Source organism: Sapajus apella, unplaced genomic scaffold (genome assembly GCF_009761245.1).
Source record: "Sapajus apella isolate SASKATOON/1434 unplaced genomic scaffold, GSC_monkey_1.0 scaffold51, whole genome shotgun sequence".
Lineage (NCBI taxonomy): Eukaryota > Metazoa > Chordata > Mammalia > Primates > Cebidae > Sapajus > Sapajus apella.
In genome coordinates this window covers 12,424,335-12,448,344 of record NW_022436991.1, presented here as the reverse complement: position 1 = coordinate 12,448,344, position 24,010 = coordinate 12,424,335, and the positions used below count along the sequence as shown (strand labels likewise).

At 41.2% G+C, this 24,010-nt stretch overlaps 1 protein-coding gene across 1 annotated transcript in view; it reads right to left on the bottom strand.

Annotated features, from left to right (window-relative positions):
- The window catches only part of HS3ST4 (heparan sulfate-glucosamine 3-sulfotransferase 4), a 433,722-nt gene that overhangs the window by 21,674 nt on the left and 388,038 nt on the right, over positions 1-24,010 (bottom strand). The gene's annotated exons all lie outside the window — the stretch shown is intronic.

Sequence of the window (24,010 nt, the reverse complement as noted above, 5' to 3'; positions counted from 1 at the left end):
ACCCAAAAATCCCAAATCTAAAATGCTTTAATGAGCATTTCCTTTGAGCTTCACATTAATGCTTAAATAGTTTCAGATTTTGGAGCATTACAGATTTTGAAGTTTTGGATTTGAGATACTTACCCTGTATTTCGTGAATAAATAGATACATGGATGAACAGATAAGTAAACAAATGTGCTAATAAACAACAAACAATAAACAAATGTCAATGATCAAATGATTAGCATATCCTGACATAACTGAATCTCAATCTCTGATGACACTATAATTATCAGACATGTTATTGCTATCATGGACTCTATTTTTCTTTAAATTTCTTTCTTTCTTATTTGGTTAAAATAATCTATTAAAATAGAAACTGCATATCACTAACTTGAATGGAAAAATAATTATAATTGTCATTGTAGACAGACTCTCATGTGGCTCCCCATCTCCTGGTACTATGTCCTTATATAAACTTCTCCCCTTCAGCGTGGGTGTGACCAGGGACTTGCTTCGAATCAACAGAACTTGGCAATGGGAATACAATGTAATTCCACTGTTTGTTACACAAATTTTAACTTTTGTCTGCTAGCAGACTCTGTCTATTGGCTTTCTTTTTTCTGCTGGCTTTCATGAAGTCAGTCACCCTGTAGATAAGTTCACTTGTCAAGGAACTGGGGGCAGATGTCTCTGGCCAACAGCCGCTAAGAAGTAGAGGTCCTTAGTCAATAACCCAAATGCAACTGAATTCTGCCAACAACTACACACATTTGCAAGAGGACTCTTTCCCATTTGAGCTTCAGATGAGATGCGAGATGCCAGCCCTGGCCAACACCTTGACTGGATCCTTAGAAGAGGCCCTGAAGCAGAGGAACCATAAAAACTGTGAGATCATAAACGTGTTTTAAGCCCTTACGTTTGTTATGCAGCTATAGAGAATCACTATAGTTGCCACAAATCGAAGGTAATAGAAAGCAATGATAATACTGTTGCCTGCTTTAGATGCTGGAATCAGAGTAGCCTGCGATCTCACCCTGGTAAGGTAAGATTCTGCTTTGGCTGAAAGACCACAGGAAGCACAGTGGTGGCCCCCAGATGATCTTGGTGCTCATCGTCTGCCTGGACTGACTCTGCCAAGTCTACAGAATGTTTTGTCCCATTCCAGAGCTCAACATACATTTGATATGTGGCCTTGAGGCACAGGCTCCTTCTCCCTCAACAGCCTCTCCAGGTATCTTCTCAGTAAGTCTCAAACCCGTGCACCTTGAGTTACAATAGATATTGTATTCTGATTCCAAGTGAATAAAATATTTCTTTTTCCAGGTCTGAATGGAAGGCCTCATGCATAGAATAACACATACCATCGGCTTTTCTTTAGATGGGTGTTTCCTGCCATTCCAGCCATCTTCATCAGCCACCAGAAAAGCTGTCCCTGACTGTCTGTTGTTATTAGTTCATTGGTTCATAGCTGAGCCCTCCTCCATACAGCCCTGCATTGGAGTTAAATTCTTCATTGGAAACCAGTCCCCTATCTCCATGCTGCCCAAAGAGAAAACCTAATCTCTCATTTTGGTGAGTATTTTTCTGAAGCATTTATATATGTTTATACATGTATATGTGTGTGTATGTGTATACACATATACATGTATAAACGTATATTTATATACGTATAATATATGTTTGATCTTGGTGCTCATATAATATATGTATACGTATACATATACACACACATATACATGTATAAATGTATATAAATATGTAATATTTATATATGTTACATATACAAAAAATATACATGTGTATGCATGTATATACACATATATACACACACATATACATGAACATATATATATCTTCATAGAAATTATATAGAACACATAATGGTGTTTTGGGTGAGTGCCTGTGTATGTGTGGGAGTATGTTGACACAATTAGTATCATACTTTATCTAGTATTCTAAAATCTGGATTTCTACTCAACAATACTTCTTGAGATCTTTCCATGTCGGGGTACATATCATTTTTTAAATGAATGTTTTATTGTATATGCAAACCATTACCATTTATATTTAGCCATACTCCTAGAGAGAGTCCTCTAGTTTCCAATTTTCCATTATGACAAGTAAGACTGAAAGGAGAAACTTTGCATACCCCTCTTTGCGTACTTTCTTGAGTATTTCCCTAATATAGCCATGAAGAGGTTGAATTGCTGGGTCATGGGGTGTGTATATTAAAGGTTTTAATAGATAATGACAAATCACCCTCCATGCTGTCATGCCAAAATTATGCTTCCACTCACCATGCATGAGTACCACATCCCTTCACCAGCCCTTAATGGTACTGCCTCTTTATTTCTACCAGTCTAGTGACTGGCACTCATCCTTCAGGACTCAGTTCAAATGACCTGTTTTCTCCAATTGACAGGACACCTCCCTGCTCTGCTCCCTGCTGCCTGGGCCTTACCCTCCACTTCCATTACAGACCCATCACATCATATGGCACATATGTATTTTTCTCCCTTCTCTGCTAGACTGTGAGCTCCTTGGGAAAAGGCCAAAACAGACTCCCAGGAAAAGTCTGCATGGTGGACCTGATTAACCCCCTGCCTTTTACAGATGCAATCACACATCTTTGCAGGGAATTCTTGTGTCCCTGGCAGCACTAGGAACAAGCAGAGTTCCATGCCAGCATTGGGCATTGAAAAACATTAATGTGGAAATAATTTCATATTGAAATTAATGTGGTTTGGTGCAACTGAGCAGAAATAGGGGGAATAAAAACCAAAGGAAGGGTCTGATGGCAGGATAAATATTAGCTAGTCCCTATGGACCCCTTGGTTTCAGCTCCTCAGCAAGGAGCCCTGTATGTTCTAGCCACAGTCCTGCCCTCCACACCCTCTGCATCTGAGCCTCATGGAACTTCTTGTCATCTTCTGGACACACCAGAATTTGTCATATCTTGCATTTAGCATGTGATGTTCCAGGTTCTTCAAATGCCCTTCCCTTCCCCACCATGGACTGAACCAAACCTTGTTCACAGCATACCCAATCCAAAGATCTTCTCTGCACAACTTCCCTGGAATACATAAATACATGCCTAAATATACACACATATGCCACTATGTATGCCGACATATACACACAAATATACATACATGAACATGAAACCCTGACCCAAACCCAAACTAAAGATTACTACTACCATTGCATCTATCTCCATGAAGCTCCCCTTCATCTCAAACATCATCAGATATTCCAGAGAGATGGATGGGATGTGGGTCAGGAGGAAGAGCAGGAGGAAGAGAAGGAGAGCGAGATGAAGAGCGACTGTGTGAGTATTCTGAAGAATATCACTCTGACAATTAAATTCTCTGCCCAGACACTATTCTTATCATCTCTGCTAAATGGTTGACCAAAACCAGTCATATCACCCACTCACTCACATGAAACCAAGAAGGCTGAGAGCTGGAAACAGCTGGAGAATCAGCCTGGAGACTAAAGTAGCGCTTTCCTGAATTTTATGTTTATCATTCTCTTGCACACACACACACACAGACACACACACACATCGTATGTTGTATTTCTAAACATACTGTTTAATTTTTTTATTTGAAAAATGGCATAATGCTCTACTTAGTCTTCTGTACATTAAAAGAAAATTAAACAAAATCAATTCTTGTCTGCTACATTTTAGTTAATTCTTTTTCACAGCTGCATTATAATCCATTGTGTGAATATGGCATTACTCATTCCTTTTCCGGATAATGGACACTGGCACTGCTTCTCTATTTTTGCTTCATGAACAAAGCTGCTATGTATATTTTTGTACATGCTTCCTGGCATAAAAGAGCAAGAGTATCTTTAGGGTATGTTCCAAGCAATGGAAATGCTCACCTTATAAGCCGATGCCACTTTGTTTTACAAAATGCTTGTAGCAGGGTATACGTCTTCCACCTGTGCCTATGAGTTCACATTCATCTGACTCTTGGTGACTTAATGTGTGCTATTGCCTTAATTTGAATTTCCCTGAATTTAAGAGATTTTTCCCTATGTTTATTGGTAATTTGTGTTTCCTCATGGGTGAAATATCTATATTATTTGCTCACTTTTCTTTTGAATTGTTTGTCTTTTTTCTTTTTTGCTTGTGGAGTTCCTTGTATATTCCAAGTAGTACTCCATTCTCTTCCATATAGACTGCAAATATTTTCTTCCAGTTTGTGGCTTAATCTATAATTTTCTTTATCATCTTCAGATGGTGAGAAGTTTTAATGTAGTCTAATTTATTAATTTTTATCTCATAGCTAGCATTTCACTTTTGTTTCTTGTTTAAGAATTCCTTCTGGCCAGGAACGGTGGCTTATGCCTTTAATTCCAGCACTTTGGGAAGTCAATGCAGGAGGCCCTCTTGAGGCCAGGAGTTTGAGAACAGCCTGGGCAACAGAGCAGGAGCCCATTTCTACAAACAGTTTTTTAAAAATTAGCCAGATATGGTGGTATACACCTGTAGTATTAGCTACACAGGATGCTGAGGCGGGAGGAAGATCACTTAAGCCCAGGAGGCCCAGGCTTCAGTAAGCTATGATCGCACAACAACACTCCAGCCTGGGGAACAGAGCAAGACCCGTCTCAAAAAAAAAGAAGAAGAAGAAGAAGAGGAACATCTCTCCCTACTTAATGACAAAAGTAAATCATACCCTAAACGTACACACACACACACACACACACACACACACACACACACACCCTTACAAGCATTTAAGCAGACTGAAAGAAGTAAAGGGACAAAGTACGTGGCTCTCTAGGGGAAACCTGTTCTAAAAAGAAATAGTGAAAAGATCCTGAGATAGGCGTGTTTTTGGTGCTGTGCAGGCGGACAAGAAGGAGGCCGGTGTAGCTGGAGAGTATGAGATAGGGAGACAGTGGCAGGAGAGATCAGAGAGGTCGTGCAAGACTAGATGACGGAACTTCATTCTGAGTGCCGTGGGACGTCCTCAGCAGTCTCTGAGCACAAAACTGTCATGATCTGAATTACAGTTTCCAAGGGCCACTGTAACTGATTCCGGGAACTGACTGCAAAGGAACCCCACAAGGAAGCAACTGCAGAAGTCCAGGTGAGAGGGGACGATGAGAGTGGTGAAGTGGGAAGTTTCTTGACATATCTGGAAGAAAGGGTCAATAGAATTTGGTGTGGATATAAGAAGAAGAGGGTGTCAGGGCAACTCCAAGGTATTAGGCCTTAGAAACTGGAAGAATAGAGTATTTACTGGTTTGAAGGAAGACACTGAGAGGACAAGACTTGGGCATGGTGTGGGAGAAGTCAGGAGCTCTGCTTCAGGTATGGTGTGTTTGAGATGCCTCGGAGACATCCAAATGGAAGTGTTCCAATACGCAGTGAGTATATGGGTTGAAAAGAGATCTCAGGCCGGGCACGGTGGCTCATGTCTGTAATCTCAGGACTTTGGGAAGCCGAGGCGGGTGGATCACCTGAGGTCAGGAGTTAGAGACCAGCCTGGCCAGCATGGTGAAACCCCGTCTCTACCCAAAATACAAAAACATTAGCCTGGCGTGGTGGCAGGCACCTGTAATCCCAGCTACTTGGAAGGCTGAGGCAGGAGAATTGCTTGAACCCACGAGGTGGAAGTTGCAGTGAGCCGAGATCGTGCCACTGCACTCCAGCCTGGGAGACAAGAGCAAAGAGCAAAATGCAGTCTCAAAAAAGAAAAGAAAAGAAAGAATGAAAGAAAAAGAAAAAAAGAAAGAGATCTCAGCTGGAGAATTGGGCATTGACAACATAAGACACTATACACTGGACTATATACAGGGGTGAGAAACGGTCCAAGGCTGTGTTGATCTCACAGATGAGAGATGTGGGGTGATAGACATGCCTGGGAGAGCAGCAGCCTCCAGATGGACAAAACATTTCTTCCCCAGCTGTGCACCAAGTCTGCACCCCATCTCAGGTCCTTCAAACACCGTCAGGCAACCAGTGCTGTGCCTGGTTGCTCCTGCTCTTCTTTCTCCCCCTCAGACGAATTACTACCACTAGTAAATGTTTGCTCTGGCTCATAAATGCATATTGCCTACCACACAAACCTCAACTGCCTGTAATCGAGACTCACGCACATGCAGAAAAGATTGTGTGCGTGGAAGATATAAATGATGCTGTCGCCCAAGGCTGCTGCAGGAAACGGGGCCACTGAAACAGAAATTGCATCCAGCTTTTACTGCCTCAACAACCTGCCTCCCTTTGCCACAGCCACCCTGGAAGGTAGAGGGAATTAGCTGTAAATATTTTACAGTTGGTAATTTGCTGGAGTAAATCACAGTTCATTTTGCCGGAGAGTGCATTGAATGAACATTTCTTTTTCTTCTGCAGGTTATTTGTGATGTCATCTTTCTGGTTTCACTCCACACTTAATTTAGGCCTCAACATGTTTGTGCCTGTATAATCTAGGTTATTCTGTGTCTCTGGGACGGGCTGAGGTGGTGAGGCAGGATGAGGCAAGGTGGGGCAGGGAGGCAGAATTCCTCTTAGTGCTCAGGCCAGGGCCCATTAGGCACCAATGCTCATCACCTAACATACATTTATTCATTCATTTACTAAGGAATTTCTGACGAATCACTATATGCCAAATACTCTGCTAAGTCCTAGAAGATAAAGATTTATATTACACAGTCCCTGTCATTACGGAGTTCCTAGCCTATTTGGGAAATCCAAGATAAAATGTAAAACTTACTCATACCAATAATTGTTTGATATTAATATTTATTAAGATCTTACTATTCCAAGAGCTTTACAAGAATAAACTCATTTAATCCTTACAAGAATCCTCTGGGGTGAAATTTTTTAATTCCTATTTTACAAATAAAAAACTGAGGTACAGGTGAGTTCAGTGACTTGTCCAAGGTCACCTAGCTGGCAGGATTCTAGTAAGTCCATTCCTGCTCTTAACCACCATTCAATTCTATCTTTTGATTTGAAAGAAAGAAAAAGGAAAAGAGGTTGATTACGGTTAAGCATCAATTATACATGCTTTATGATACAGTTTTGTGTTAAGTAATTTCCATGGGCAACAAATCCTTTAATTCCTAATTTTGGAAAGTGAGTTCCCTGATTCCCACCTTAGCAAGAAGAATTAGGCTCAGAGAGTAACCCAACCAAAAATACCCAAATAATATGCCGCTAGTGCAAATGACATGAACAGACACTTATTAAAAGAAGCCACACAAATGGCCAAGAAATATATGAAAAAATATGTATATCACTAACCATCAGGGAAATGCAAATTAAAACCACAATGTGGTGCCATCTTACCGTAGCCAGAACGGCCATTATTTAAAAGTCAAAAAACAACAGATGTTGGAATGGATGTGGTGAAAAGGAAATGCTTATATATTGCTGATGTGAATGTAAATTAGGGCAACTTCAATGGAAAACAGTGTGATGATTTCTCAAAGAGTTAAAAGTAGATCTGTCATTTGCTCCAGCAATCCCACCACTGATTACCTACTTAAAGGAGAAGTCATTATTTCAAAAAGATACCTGCAACCGTATGTTTATCACAGCACAAATTCACAATTGCAAAGATACGGCACCAAACTAAGAGCCTATCAACCAATGAGTGAATAAAGAAAATGTGATACACATACACCATGTAATACTACTCAGCCATAAGAAGAACGAAATAATGTCTTTTGCAGCAACTTTAATGGAGCTGGAGGCCATTATTCTATGTGAGGTAACTCAAGAATAGAAAACCCAATATCATGTGTTCTCATTTATAAGTGGAAGCTACACCATGGGTAATGGACAATGGAGACTCAGAAAGAGGGTGGGGTAGGAGGGGGGTGAGGCATAAAAAGTTATTCTATTTTGGCTACAATATGCCCTGCTCCAGTGACAGGTGCACTAAAATATCAGACTTTGCCCCTATATAATTCATCCATGCAACGAAAAGCCACTTGTACCCCAAAAGCAAATGAAATACATATGTGTGTGTGCATATATATGTATGTGTGTGTGTGTGTGCACGCACACGTGTATGTCTATATATATATATATGCCAATCTCAGCTTAATGGCATCATATATATATAAACTATACCTATAAACATATATAAAACTACATATATGTATATATATGTATCTGTATATACGTAGTTTTGCGTTAAGTGATTTCTATGGGCAACAAGTCCTTTAATTCCACATATGGTGTCATTAGGCTGAGATTTGGTCCAGGATTATTCAACTCCAACGCCAAGCCCTTTATATGCTAAAGGATAATGAGAGTTAATGGAAATAAAGAACCATTCAAGGCCACTGTCAGACCAGAACAGAGAATAACTGACCCCTCAGAGAGTTGAAGAAGAGGAGGCAGCTAGACCAAGCTGTGAAGACAAGGAAGAACATTCTAGATAGTCAAGGACTAGAATGGCAAAAGAGGCTGCAGGACAGAAGGTGAACAGCACATGCTGACGTGAAATACCAGTTGCTGCTGTCTTGGCTTTGCCTAAGCCCCTGCCCACAGGGCATGACAATCCATGCTGCATTCATAGAACATTAAGGAGAAGGTGACTCCGTAAAGGATAAGGGCAGCGGGCTTGGGAATAGTTCCCATGAGATCTTTTCTGCCCTCTTTATCTGTGCTAGGGGAACAGCACAGAAAGATGTGGTATCTGGTTTCCCTTTCCTCTTGCTCACTTTTTCACTGTGAGTTTTGGAGCTTTTATTCACCACCATTGTCAAGTATTCTCAAAACTGCCCAAAGGTAGGTGGCTGGACAAGTTATTCCATATTGCTCTTCTCACCAGAGGGTTGGTCTGAGCTGCATGACTACAAATCAGGACCCTTTGAGTTATTCAAACCTCATACTCTATTGTGTCCCTGAACAGGCACCTCTTGGCTTTTCCTTCAACTGATGCACATGTTTTTTGGTTTGCCACTTAGAACATGTATACAAACATCTCATGCATTAGTAACAAAGTAGCCAGACAGGTTCCTTGTCAAGGAAAAAAGTACATGTTCTAATAGAGAAGTTACTTTGGGCTGTAGGGAGAAGGGTGGGTAGACAAGTACTTCCTAACCTAATAGCCAGGGTAACGCTCTTGTGAGACCATTGGAGAGTTTACTCAACAAGCAATAAGAAATGGGTCTACTTTGCAATAGTAACTCCAACTCCCTGGCCTATTGTCCTTTGTCAACCAGCCCAATCACATCCCTGTATCAGAGCTACCACACACAGTCAACAGCAAGCCTGGAACTACAGTGGAAACTGGAATAAATTGGTGGAGTGGAGGCTGGATTCCCAGGCTTCCATTAGCACAGTCTGGGCTTTGACAGAGAGGTTGACTGGTTAGTAGTACCAGAGGAAATACACCTTTCAAACAAGGTACCACTGAGGTCTGCAAAAGACTAGCTGAAGCAGTTTTTCTAAACCCACTTCTCTTAATGAGCAACTTACCTAGTGGTTACATCATTGAAACTCATTCTTCCTTTAGGGAGTTCTAAATATAGTCAAATGCATCCTTAATTTTTAAAAAGTGATTTTTATGGCATTGTAGGAACCTAGGCAATATGTTTAAGTGCATTTCTATTTAACTTTGTATTTTGTGTGTGTGTGTGTATATTTATTGAATTTTCACAATTCATGAAAGATGGACTTTCTCTATATTGGTGTGGGTGTTGCTTTATATTTTATCTACTTCTGAAGACTCTAAGTGGTTTTTAGTGACACTGATAAAAACCCATTCTTTAAATTTGGTTTCCAGGGACCAAAACAAATGAGATACACAAATAGCTGTGAAACACTCAAGGGTATTGAATTTTAAATGATATGGTCATTAACTAAATTTATCACTGGGAAAGAGTGTTAGATTAATTAAGCTGCGGAGATTTTGATTAAATGTATACAAAACATCTCATTTGTTAGGATCAAATAAAGGAGCCAGATAGGTTCCTTTGAAGCAATAAAGCAAATGTACTTATAGAGAAGTTAACTTGGGCTGTAGGTCGTAGGGTCAGTGGACAAGTACTTGTTAACCAAATAGCCAGGGTAACGCTCTTGTGAGGCCAAGGGAAGTTTACCTGGCACACATTTAGAATCTATCAACAGTCTTCTTGGCTACTTTGTGAGCTCCAGATCCAGATTGTTTCCTTCCCTAGAGAAGAATTGTTAATTCCCTGAGAAGAAACTTGAGTTGGAGTCACATGGCCCTGTGTTTGCATCAGACCCTATAACTTCTTAGCTATAATAGTGATATGCTCTCTTGCAATTTACTTTATGTTTTGTACCTCAATTTCCTCATTAATAATGGTGATAACAACACCTTCTTTACCCTATTGTTGTTAGGATTAAATAAGATAACTGTGTAAAACATCTAACTCTGGTTGGAAAGTTAGGCTAGCTGCTCTTCAAGCCCACTTTCTCCTTCTCCTGGACATATAAACTATATTGCCCAGGCTCCCTTGCAATCAGATATAGTGTGATGACGTATGAGCTAAAGCAATGCATTCATTCCCAGGCTAGCCCCCATAGAAGTTTCTTACTCATAATCATCCATATTCTTTCCACTTCTGCACGGTGGTTGTTTACACCCAAAGCAGTCTTGCTAGCCTGATGTTTAAAGTGTCAGAGCCGTTATCGGCCTGGGCTCTTGAATCATTGTGAGGAGCAAATCTTTCCTCTCCTTGCCCCAAAACCTGCAACCCCTTTGAAAAGAAATGTAAGTAAGAAGTAAAGTCCTATTGCATTAGCCTACTGTAACTGAAATAGACAGAATCCAACACCCAGTAAGTGCTAAATAAATGCCTCTTTTCTTATCCCCAAGAAAGAACATGAGCAAATGAGCTAAAACCCAGAGAGAGTAAATCACCTAACATTATACAAGAGAAGTGGCAGGCAGATATAATGCATGGTGATTGTGGGATAGAGGTAGAATGTATTTGTTTGGTACATACAATCTTGAATGGGATAATGAGCCTCATCTTGCCCAAGGGACACCTGTTTCAAGGAATGGCGTTTTACATTGTGTGACTTGTTACCATGTGAGGGAATAGATAGGAAGAAAATGGGAGCACCGAGGGAGAAACAAAGAAATAGAAATAGTGGTGGTGCTGACAAGAAACCCAGAGACATTTCCTTACAGCAATGGGGAGAATTCAAAGGACCACCTTTTGAGTACCTGGAAGACTAACGACCAGTGTCCCAGTAGGGAAGAAATATCAGAAGTAGGGATCATGGGTGAAAATGGTGCCAAATACCTTGGAGGCCACCTTGATAAGAAAAAAAAATATTGCTGTGATTGAATCATGGGAACTGACAAAGACTGGATTTTGGATGATTTTAGGCTTTCAGCTGCCACATGCCAGTTTTAAGATTAATTTTTTATATTGACCATCAATCTGAAATGTAAATCAAAAATGCTTGCAGGTGGGATATGTTCTTGTATAATACAATGTTTTTTTTTTCCTCTTATATCTATGAAAGAAGGGAACTCATGCCAAAACAAACAAAAAATGTGCATTTGGAAAACCCATGCTATTGTAGTAAGACCTTATTTGGGGACACCTTTTGTCTGTAGGGAGAATATAATTGCAAAACAGTTGCAAAAGTGATAGAGAAGATATCGGAAAAGAGAAGATGGGGGAGGGAGACTACAAAAGGAATATAAACTTGGTTATTTAGTTATACTTAAAAAAGGAAATTTAAAAGGAAAAATCTGTAGAATCAAAAAGTGAAAAGGATATGTTCATCCATCCATTTATTCACTCATCCATTCATTCATTAATCACCGATTAAGGAACTTTTATACCCAGACACTGTGCATGTACATGCAAAATGTGTCAGGAAAATTTATCAGGAATCCTGTGAAAAAGAAGAGGGAAATTCTGATTGTTAATACTCATAACCAACTTAATGTTTCATTTCACCAATTTATTTAATTCATTTATTCTACAGGTGTTTACTGAGCACAGTCCGTATCCTGGATACTGGGGTGATGGACAAGTTCTCTGCCTTCATGGAATTACCCTCCAGTGGCAGCAGGAATATGGTGGTATACATCAGGAACACATGGAAACATACTACAGAAAGAGGACTGCGAAGCTGTAGCCTTTAACAAGGGAGAAGACATAGAAATGACTGAGATGAGCATGGTCAGGAACTTCCCTCCTGCATTCTACAGGAAGAGCAAGCTAACCCCAAAAAAGCCAGATGGAATAGCATCCTAGGTATAAGGAGGAGCTCCTCTGGGGGAAATGGATTGGAGATGGAGGGCAAAGGAGTAGGGTTAAGAGCAAAAGCCAGAAGCCCACTGAAGGGAGAAATGATGGCAGCTTGGATGAGGAGGTCTGCAGAAAAGTGAGGAGGAGTAAGTGGGTTGAAGACACCCATTGGAGTAAACAGGGTCTGTTGACATGCTGAATATGAGCAGTGAGGGGATTCCCAGGCTCTGGGCTTTAGTAACCAGGCAGATGGTAGTGCCCTTTTCAGAGCTGGGGAAGACTGCTGGGCCTTATCTCCTAGCTCCGTCATCTCCTGCTTTTGAGCCCTGGCTGAGTTAGAGAGCTGCCATCACCCCATCTGCAAAACAGAGATAATGATAGCTTCTTTGACTACCTCATATGACTATTAAGAGGATCACAGAAGATAATATAATCATGATGAAAACAGTAATGGAGTTACGGGAAGAGCAAAAGCTCTTTATGATGCCAGGTGGTAGTTCAAGCTAATTTCTTTTAGGTTCGTATTAGTGACTCGCGTTTGGTTGGGGAAGATTTGTGAGCCATGAAAAATAACGAAATGGGGCTCATTTTCATAAATCAGAGGGGAAAAGTTTCCCTATTACCAGAGAGTTGTCCCATGGATTCAGAGCAGGTGTAAATGAGTGACTCAGACATACCACAACGGGTTCTGCAGTCCTCAAAACCTAGAGCAACTAAGTCAGTCATCGTTAGAAGCTTCAGGGAACTGAGAGGACACCTGCTCTTGAGCACAAATTTAGAGGATTTGAGAGGGCCGCAAATAGCATTTGCAGCTGAGGATGTACCGGCTTGACCCAGATTTGCTGCTGCTCTGTGACCTTGAAGGAAGCTCCCAACATTTCGTGTTCACAACTTTTCTTCCCTTTTTTTCCCTAATAGCAAGCTTTCCTTTATTTTGTTTAATTTCCATTTTTATTTTAGGTCCAGGAGATATATGTGCAGGTTTGTTACTGGAGAATATTGTGTGATGCAGAGCTTCGAGTTTCTATTGATCTTGTCACCCAGATAGTGAGCGCAGTACCCGATAGGTCATTTTTCAGCCTTCGCTCCCCTCCTTCCCTCCCTTCTTTTGGAGTCCCTAGTGTCTGCTGTTCCTGTCTGTATATACATCACATTCACACCCTTTCATACCTAACCCTGGAATTAACAATGCTTTCCAGGCTTCACTGTTGTGAGAATTAGTTAATGTAAGAGATGGGAAGACCCTTCCTCAAGATAGCCACAGGGACCACTGAAGTTTCTGCCGTTTCTTCCTCTCAGGGAGCCCCTTCTTCTTTTTACTGAAACAAGTTAACCTCTTCATCCTTGATTTTCTCTAGCCTTTCTTCCTAATACTTAACACCACTGATGTGTGCGTGTGTGTGCATGTGTGCATATGTGTGTGTGTGTGTGTTTACTTATATACAGCTAGTGCTCGACTTATGACCACGATTGGTTCCGACAGACAGGTCGTAACACGATTTGATCATAAGTTGAGTAGGCTATATGTACAGTATTGTGAAATGATGTTATAAAAATCTTTAAGTCATATTTTATCATAATTTTCTTTCATTATTGTTATATATCATAATTTTCTTTTTTCATTTTATGCCATTTGTATCATCTCTACACCATTTTGTTTCTTAATTTTACATTCGTCAGGTTTAAGTAAAACACTGCATTACCAGTACAACTGGTTTAATATTTGCAAAACATACAAAATTACAAAATACAGGTGCATACAAAAATACAAAATACAGGTGTAAAAAATGCCATAGGAAACATTTTCCCAATTGCAAAACATATCAAAATATATAAACATGTACGAAACATTTTGTTGGCTGTTTTTGAATTTGATCTTCCATCCAAATTTTTAGCAATTTCTCTATTTCGTGGATGGGCCCGCTTCATTGCTTTGTTATAACTGTTGATCGCATGGGTGCAGAACCTTTCACAGCTTCACAAATTCTTTCTATCTTTCAAAATCGTCGACACAGTCGAGTGTGATAACTTCGTATCACGTGCGATCACATTCACTTTCTTTCCTCCTTCGTACTGCTTAATTACCTTCATTTTCGTGTCGAGATCGATGGCCTTTCTTTCCTTCTTGGCAGGCTGAGGCGTAGACAAAGACAATTTCCTCTTGGTAGACATCTTGGGAGGGGTTTGATGAAACATATCCAAGACACAAAACACAATTGCTGTACCGAGTCTGGGATAACAGTTAAAATGGTGCGCGGAGATGGTCCACACTGTCGTACACCCAGCTGGGCAACGTTTGCGCTGCCAGACGCAGAGAAGTCGTGGTTAGCGATTGTGGTCATAAAGTCGAATGGTCATAAGTTGCATAGGTCGTAAGTCGATCAATACCTGTATTGTCTGCCACCCCTGCTAGAATGTAAGCTCCATAAGGACGGAGATTTTTATCTGCCCTGCTCACTGCTCTATTCCCGGTACCTAGCACTTATTTGGCTTATACGTGATCCTCCTGCAGAATTCAAGCCCCATGAGGGAACAGGTTTTCATATCATTGTTTGCAGCTGTGCCCCACACCAACAGCAGACCTCAGTACACAGCAGGTGCTCAATAACTGTTTCTTGAAAAAGTGAATTCTTGAAATGCTTGATTCTGCATCCAATGTATATTTGGAGTCTGTGTTTTGAATTCCCTATGAGTAAAATTCTTGGCACATCATGAGAACTTAACAAATGCCAACTTCTCTTCCTGTCTAAGTATGCATGACGTTGCAGGATGAATGGTGATTTGAAGGTTCTATTGCTAACTTCACTTTGGCATCTCTCCAGGATATGATATCTGTATCTTGCTCAGTGGCACTTTACTTCGGATTACCCTTTGCCCAGAAGTCCCCAGCTGGAGAAGCAGAAGAAAAGCTGGACACCATGGTATATCTAAGGTGTCATGAAATCAATACCTAAGGACATGAAAAATGGGACACAATAGCAAATAACACACCTTGGAACAGCAGGAAGCAGGTGGCCAAGTTCTTCTCTGCTACATTAAAAATACAGTGTGCATGTGGATCTGATTGGGCAAGATTTATACTCTATAGGCATTCATTGAGTATCTATTATGTGCCATATCTTATGCTAGATGCTTTCAATGTATTTATTGATTAATCTATCCAACAACACACCTGATCATATGCATTAAAGTTATAGAGCCTTAATATTATCATACATCATGGTAAACATTACAGGCAAGGAAAAACATCTCATACTTCCCCATCCATTCCTCTTCTTTATTAGGGACCAGTTCATTATCTTGAAGGAAGAATGGTTTAAATGTGCAGGTATCTGCATATAGACATTGCTGCTAGCTTCTTTCTTTGGTCTACCTTAGTGGTTCTCATATGTGAGTGTGCCTAAGAAAAACTTTACAGGGTTGTATAAATAAAACTGCACAGATTGTACTTTATGAGCTATTTAGGGAATTCTCCAGGGTAATATTGACTCTATATGCTGGGTTAGCCTCATGTGCTCACTTCATAACCTAGACTCGTTAACTGAGACTCCACCCTGTGACCAAGACGTCAGGCATGTACCTCTTCTTCCCACTGTGGGCTTCTTGCAAGTCTCTCCATGTGCTTTCGGGGTCTGGTGAGGGGTGGGGCCAGGGTGGTGGAGAATTATCCAGCTCTCTCTGGCACGTGCTATCTCTTCCTATAACTCAATTTTACCAGTTTTCTTTGTTGTGGCTTGAAGGCTCAGCAACTCCAAATTAAAATCTCTTATGACTATTTATGATCCCATGCCCTTTGGATGTTGGCACAAATCTTCTACATGGGCCCCCAGGGTCTCCAAGGGGAGGGCTGCTGTGTGGCAGCGGAGGATTTGCCGGTCACCTTTTTCATTCTAGTTGCTTTTATGAGCTCTTCTCTTTGGGTCTCATTGGTTCTTAAGAGCCCATTCCCATGGGAAATCTGGTGCACTCTTTTCATGTCCCTCTGCAGAAATAAAAAGAATAGATGATCCTCTAGGAAGGGCCTTGGATGCTTTCTGTAGAATCAAACTCAATGTCTGTCTGACATGTACCTTGGGTAATCTGGGCCAACGTGGCCAACAACCCAATATTTAGTGACTTCGGGCTGTATGACAAAAGGATCATAAACATCCAATGCTGAGAGATTTCACGTGATCCACCAACTCTGAATCTCAAGGAGAATGCTGGCACCGCCGGGAGATGGAGTGGGTTTCATTCCAGTCCTGTTGGTTTCAGTTGTGTAATCTTGGGAAAGTTTCTCAACTACTGTAATCTGAATCCACTTTCATGTTTTTGTAAAATTATCTACAATATAGTTGGGAACATTAGGGAACAGAAATGGAGCAAGTCACATTTATTAAGTACCTATAATGTGTCTGATGCTTTAAATAGATTCCTTCATGTGAGCCCTATTAACATTATAAAGTAAAAATTAGTACAAATAATTAAAAGAGTGAAAGTATATTGTTTACTGTGAGCCTGGTGCCAGGCCAACTGTTTTGTTTTTCTGTTTTCGAGACAGTCTCACTCTGTCACCCAGGCTGGAGTGCAGTGGCACAATCTTGGCTCACTGCAACCTCTGCCTCCTGGGTTCAAGTGATTCTCCTGCCTCAGCCTCCTGAGTAACTGGGATTACAGGCTAGGACCACCATACCCTGCTAATTTTTTGTATTTTTAGTACAGACGGGGTTTCACCATGTTGGCCAGGATGGTCTCGATCTCATGACCTTGCAATCTGCCCGCCTCAGTCTCCCAAAGTTCTGGGATTACAGGTCAACTGTTTTCTATGCATTTTTTCATACAGTTCATGCTTTTTGTCTGCAGAATATTGAAGCACAGAGAAGTTAAGCAATTTACCCAAAGTTGCAGAAACCAATGGCTGGCAAGCCAGGACTCAAACTCACAATTCACTGGCCACAAGCTCATATGTGCTATACTATCTCTTAGCATCACTGTGTTAATTTTTGGATGTAAAATTAAAGCTAATAAAAGCAAAACAACTGGCCTTAAGTGACACCACTTGCCAATGGTAGATCCAGGGTATAAACAAAACTGGTTTTTCCTAAAGCACTCTGCCTCTGGGATTAAATAAGACCAAGTGTGTGAATGCTAACAGAGCAGCTCCTGGCATGAAGAAAGCTCTCAGCACAAGTGAAGCTCCCTTCTTCTTTCCTTTAAGTGTCCTTGTCTTTCTCTCTGCTCTTCAGACCTGCTCTGCAGTGACATGTTTCCTGATGTCTGTTTTTATACCCCAACCTAACCTCTATGGCTCCTGCTTCCAACCCTCCTTCTCCATCGAGTTTGACAATGGGCTGCAAAAATCAAGCTGGATACATGCTTTATCTGTACTGTCAGGGTCATAACCTGCTCTGCTCTCAGCTGCCACAGACTGAGAACTGCCCTTCCACCTCCCAGCATGAGGAAGTCAACCTTCACAATCTGGAGATGCAGATGATCCCGTTTTGCTTTCTAGGGGTCTTAGGTTGTCTCCTTATATGCACCTTCTCTACGAGATGCTGAGGGGTTCTGGCAACAGGTCTTCTAGGAGCACAATGGGACCAGGACTACCACGAGACACTTGATCAGAGAAACTGCTGTTAGGCTTACACGTGCATGAGTGGGTGAACACACACACACACCACTAACCCTTGTGGGAACCCTGGAGCAACTCTACAGGCAGGCAACAAGCGAGGCACATGTCCTCTGGGCTGACTTTTATTCAGAGACAATTAAAATGGCTGGATGGATTTTGCAGAATTTTTGAGGTATATTTTAGATGATCTGACTTAAAATATTATTGATATGACCCATGAAAAAATTAATGCTGGGAATCCTGTAGAGATTCCAAATAGAAATGCAGTCTTTATTCAAAGCATCTGAAACTGAGAGAACATAGGAGTACCTCATGATCGCTAATTGGAGGCAAAGTGGCATACTTGGTAAGACGCCAAGGGCAGTTAGGACAAGCTGTGACAACACATGAGTTGAAGCTCCAATTCACAGGTGTTGGTTTGCAATGAGCAGCTTCTCACATGTACAACCACATGCTGCAATCTCCCACCTTGTTCAGTCATGCAGTATAACTGAAATGGACATGTTTTGGGGATTTGTGACTTAAATTAGAGCTGTGTAAACTCATCAGCCTCTCATTCAGTCGGCAACCAACCATCACAAACTACCAGCCATTATCACAATCAAATGACCAACCATTCACCACAACCAGCTACCCATCACCACAACAAGCCAACCAAGTCACTACTACAATCAACCAAATACAAATTACCACAGCAGCCAAACAAACAACTAATTCAGACAATCAATACCAACCAACCAAACATCGTCACATAAAACTACCACCACAACCCCATAGTGGACTGGGAAGCCTTCCATGAAGAAGAGTTTAAGTTGATCTGAGATCTGAATGATGAATGCATTACCTAGAGGAAGAGGAACATTTGTCCAGGAGAAGAATATGATACACACACAGATTGTGCAGCCATAGAGTGCTGGGCAGGGGCTAAAGGCTAGAGTGGCTGGAAAAAGAAGAATGTGGAGGCAGGAATTGAGGCTCTCAGGATCTCAGAAGAGGCCATGCTCACTAGGGAATATGTCTTTTCCTGGAAGGAACTAGAAAAGCATTGCAAGCTTTTAAGCAATTGGGGTTGTAATGGGTATAATTAAAATTATTTTGTTTCTAAATCATCAGTCTAGCCACTGTGGGAAGAATGCATTGAGTGGAGACAGGGCCAAAGTGAAATGATTTGGAGTGGAAACATTAGGAAACAAAGCTAAAGACTCAGCATTCCTAATCCAAAACTCCAAAATATACAATGCTCCAAAATCCAAAACTTTTTGGGAACCAACATGGTGCTCAAAGGGAAGGTTGATTGGAACATTTGGATTTGGGATTTTTTGATTAGGAAGGTTCAGCCAGTACGTATAATGCAAATATTTAAAAAAAAAAAATCTAAAACACTTTTGGTCACAATCATATCAGATATGGGATACTCAGCCTTATTGCAATAATCCAAGCAACAGATGTCATCAGCTCAGACTAGAGTTGGGGAGATAGTGAGAAATGGAGAGATTTCAGAGATCTTCAGAGAACCTGCTGATGGCTTGGATGCTGGGGGAGTGAGGGAGCCAGAGGTGTTGAGATAGGTCAGTGGAATGCCAGGTGTTCCCTGGTTCCATTAGGTTCCATTAGGAGACCTTGGCTTGGCTGAATCTCAATCCCAGTGCCAGCTTGTCCCTTAATCGGAAGAAAAAGGCCTCTGGTGAGCAGGTGGTTCATTATTTACTTTCCAACACAGCTTGGGGCTTGCCCTAACCAAGCCCAGATGATTGAAATCCTATTCATTGTTAAGTAAATACATCTGAGCCCCTTGGAAGTGTCCACTCGCATGGCCAGTGATGCGTCGGCCACCTACTTAAGGGGCAAACTACATAAATCCAAGTCCCATCAGGGAAATGAAATGCCAGCAAACTCTAAATTACCATGGCTCTTCCAGGTGTCACAATAACAAACAGAGGTGGAACCTGGAACCCCAAATGCATTTAAAGAATAACGAATCAGCATGCTCTGCATGAAAGGCTTGGAAAAAAATATATCCCTGAACAATTAGGTGTTCTGGAGGAAGAAATTTTTCACTTAATGGTAGCAGAGAAGTGGAGGAGAAGGGTAAGAAGGCAACAGCTCAGGAAGTGCCTCCTCTGCATCTGGGCTCATTAATGCAGACGCGAGAGATGCAACAAAATGAAGATCAGGTTGTCAGAAAATACAGAGAAAAGACTGAGAGGTGTAGTTATGGAAGATACATTCAGAGACTAATTGGTAAGGACAGAAGTTAATGAAGGAGGAGACTAATATTTATTAAGGGTCAAAAGGCTATGTGCACTTCATTCATTCATCAAGTATTTCTTGTGTACCTATTAAGTGACAGGCATGTCCTAAGTGTTTGAAAAACAAACAAACACAAGCTCCATCATGCTGCAGACACTCTACTGTGTGAGTCAGACAATAGATAAGAAATAAATATGTGACACACTCTCGTATCTATAAAGACTATAAAACAAAAAAACGGGGGGCTGGAGGGCAAGTGATCACAAATAAAGCAATGGAGAGGTGACATTTGAGCAAGGGACATGAGTGAACTGAGAAAAATGGGAATGAGGATGAACTGGGGAGATGGCATTCCAGGACTGCCCTAGATAAATTCCACTAAATGCTCATGACAGTATACCCCATTACCACTAATTACAGAGGACAATATGGAGGGTCAGAGAGACGATTTGATAGGCTCACGTTGGTTAAGCTGGGAATTGGCAAAACTGAGGTTTGAACCTTAGCTGGGCTGACTTTATTTTATTATTATTATTATTTTAAGAGACAAGATCTCACTCTGTCACCAGGACAGGAGTTTGGTGGTGCAATCATAGCTCACTGCAGCTTCACTCTCCTGAGCTCAAGCAATCTTCCTGCCTTAGTCTCCCAAGTAGCTGAGACTACAGGTACATGTCACCATGCCCAGCTAATTTTTAAAAATATTTTGTAGAGACAGGATCTCGCTATGTTGCCCAGGCTGGTCTTGAACTCATGATCTCAAGCAATCCTCCCTTCCGGGCTTCCCAAAACACTGGAATTACAGGTGTGAGCCACTGTGCCTGACCTGTCCTGAATTAAAATCATTTACTCTTTCACCTACAACCAAATACCTACCTGTCAGCTGTTTTTATATATTTTATGTACATATATATATATATATATATATATAAAATGTTTTTCATAGTACTGATTAGCTAATTCCTGTCCTAGCAGAAAGTGTAGTTCAAGTAATACACAAGAAATTCAGGATTTTATCATTCTTTCTGCCAGTGGCTTTGTCTGTGTTGTTCACTGATAATCGATGATACTGCTGGATCTCTGGATCCCTACACAGTGCCTGGCATGTAATAGAAACTTAGTAAATATTTGTTGATGAATGAACAAATGAACTCACTTTCACATGTTCCATCTTTACTAGTGTCAACACAATCCTGAGAAATGGGTGTTACTGGTGTGTTTCCATGCTTGCCTGAAATTACAGAGTTTCTAGGGAAGAGGCAGATTTTGAGTCCAGTTTTTCTGAATCTAAATCCTGGCTTCATTTCACCAGGCTGAGCTCTCTCCAGAAAGTCTCCAGAATGCTGGATGAGCAAGAGGCCAGGAGAGACATGACTTCCCATTAAAGAGACATAACTGAGAGGCCATGAGCTCATCACTGTGGAGCTACTAGATGGATGTGGCAATGTTCAGTGGCGGGGTCTTCAGGGAGCATTACGCTATTAGCAGCCAGGAACTCGAGGGATAAAGGAGAAACTACAACAAATTCCAGCCCTTTGGGGCCTGGTGTGATGGCTCATGCCTGAAGTCCCAGCCCTTTGGGAGGCAGAGGCAGGAGGAACACTTGAGGTCGGGTTTGAGATCAGCCTGGAAGACAAAGTAAGGCCCTGTCGTTACAAAATAAAATTAAAAAAAAAAAAAAAAACCTAAAATAATTAGCCAGACATGGTGTTGTGAGCCTGTAGTCCTAGCTTGGTTTGAGCCTAGGAGTTTGAGCCTGGAGTGAGCTATGATCACACCACTGCACTCCAGAGCCTGGGTGACAGAGCAAGACCTTGTTTAAATTAAAAAAAAAAAAAAAATCAACCCTTTGGTTGGCATAATAAGGATCTCAGGAGACAAAGGTGGTGATAGAAGCATGATCACTGTTCAGATCAGGAAACATTTAATACTTCAGTTCCTACAAACTTACAGGAAAAGACAATGAGAGATTAGCTGGCATGTGAGCTTTGAGACTTGGATTCAGAAAGAAAACAGGTGAAAGAAGGGCTGGAGAAAGCCAGTTCCAGCAAAGAGGGTATTTCTGAAGGACCCTGATGGTGTGGAGAAAAGACATCCCCTAAAGTCTCCATCGATAGCCTATAAGCTGGCGGCTCTGAAACATCAGGGAGGGATTACACAAATTAAGTCTGCTTAGCTTGGATAAGCAATGCCCAAAGGAGGTATAAAACCACTCATAGGCATCTGAAGGAAGGAAATGCTCAGGAGAGACAGACACTACAGCGGCGAGCCCATGGGGACCTGGCTAGGAACAAAGCAATAAAGCTAAGCCAAAAGAAGTCAGTCAGACCATCAGGGCAAACCCCAAACTTTGCAGGAAATCTTCCATCTCACCAGGAGCGACTTGCCCTCTTTCTGTTCCTCAACATACTGTGCTCACTCCTGTCTCAGGACCCTTGTATTTGACACTCCACGTAATTCCATAATTTTCTCTGCAATTTTCTTCCCCCTGGATCCCACAAGGCTGCTTTGGGCTTCTTTCACATGTGATCTCCCCAAGAGAGGCCATCTCAACTTCACAGTCCAAATAAAGTAGCCCTATAATCAATCTCCCCCTATCAATCATCACATGACTCTGTTTCCTCTTACTCAGGGCACATGTGAAATAATTGCCTTTATTTAACTCTTTCCTGGTTTATTTATTTTATTCTCTCCTCGACTAGAATATCAGAATGTCATCCCATGTCTGACTAGACCAAGGACCAGCCAAGCATTGTCCATGGGTTAAATGTGGCCCACTATCTGCTTTATAAATAAAGTTTTATTGGAACACACCAGCACCAATAAATTTCTGTGCTGTCTGTGGCCAGTTTCACTTTACACCAGAAGAATTGAGTGGCTGTGACAAGGACCTCATGGTCTACAACGTCTAAAATATTTACTACCTGGCCCTTTATAGAGAAAAACTGTTGACCCTTGGTCAACATCAGCACTGAATATTCAGTGTTTCAGGTGCCTTTTATAAAATTAATGCATAGGATACAATAAAGGTGTGAGTAGGGAAAGCTATATGATGCTCAAGCTAGCCCCAGTAGCTACAGAAATATTCAAATCACTGCAGCTCATTCAATTTAGTACAAAAAGGTTTTTCAAATATCCACTTTATTGCAATGCATTGTGCCTAGATACAGGGAATAAGTGATAGAAATAATAGGCATCACCATTCCAATTTTATAGATTCTAAGAGCTGCTATGGGAAAGAAACTAACACCAAAACTGCTGTGATTCTATGTGCTGTCAGAGGGCAGAGGAGGGCACAGCTAATTATGTCAGGTAAGGAGACAGAAGCAGATGAGGGAGAGCATCACTGAATCTATGACATGGCACCTTGGCCTTGAATATCATTAACAGTGGCTTCCACTCATTGAGCATTTTCTTTGTGCTTGGCACTGCATAAATGCTTATCGCATCCCATTCTTACGACAAACACCTGTGATGGATGCTTCTATTAGAATAGGTCAGGCTATTCTGTAGCAAGCACCAATCCTCATACCTCAGTGTCTTAAAACAACAAAGGTTTATTTCTTGTTTCTATAACACGGACAATGCACTTGGTGAGATGCGAGGGGGTGGAGGTAAGCTTGCTCCATGAAGTCAGCACCTGGAATCGCAGGATGACAGATGCCTCATCATCTAATGACGCCACCATTGAAATACAAAGCTCCAGGTTTGCTGCTTTGGGGTAGGGGAGAATGGAAAATCATGTACCAACTCTTAACATCTGTAGCATGTACTATTTTTAATTGATTTAAACAAGTCACATGACTACACCTAATTTCAAGGAGGCTTGAAGCGTTTCAGGAGAAAACAGGAAAATATGGTATGCATAAGTAACGTCAGCCGTAATATTATTTACAAATGAGGACATGATGGTGCAGAAATGTTAGGTAGCATGCCCAGGTGAGTAA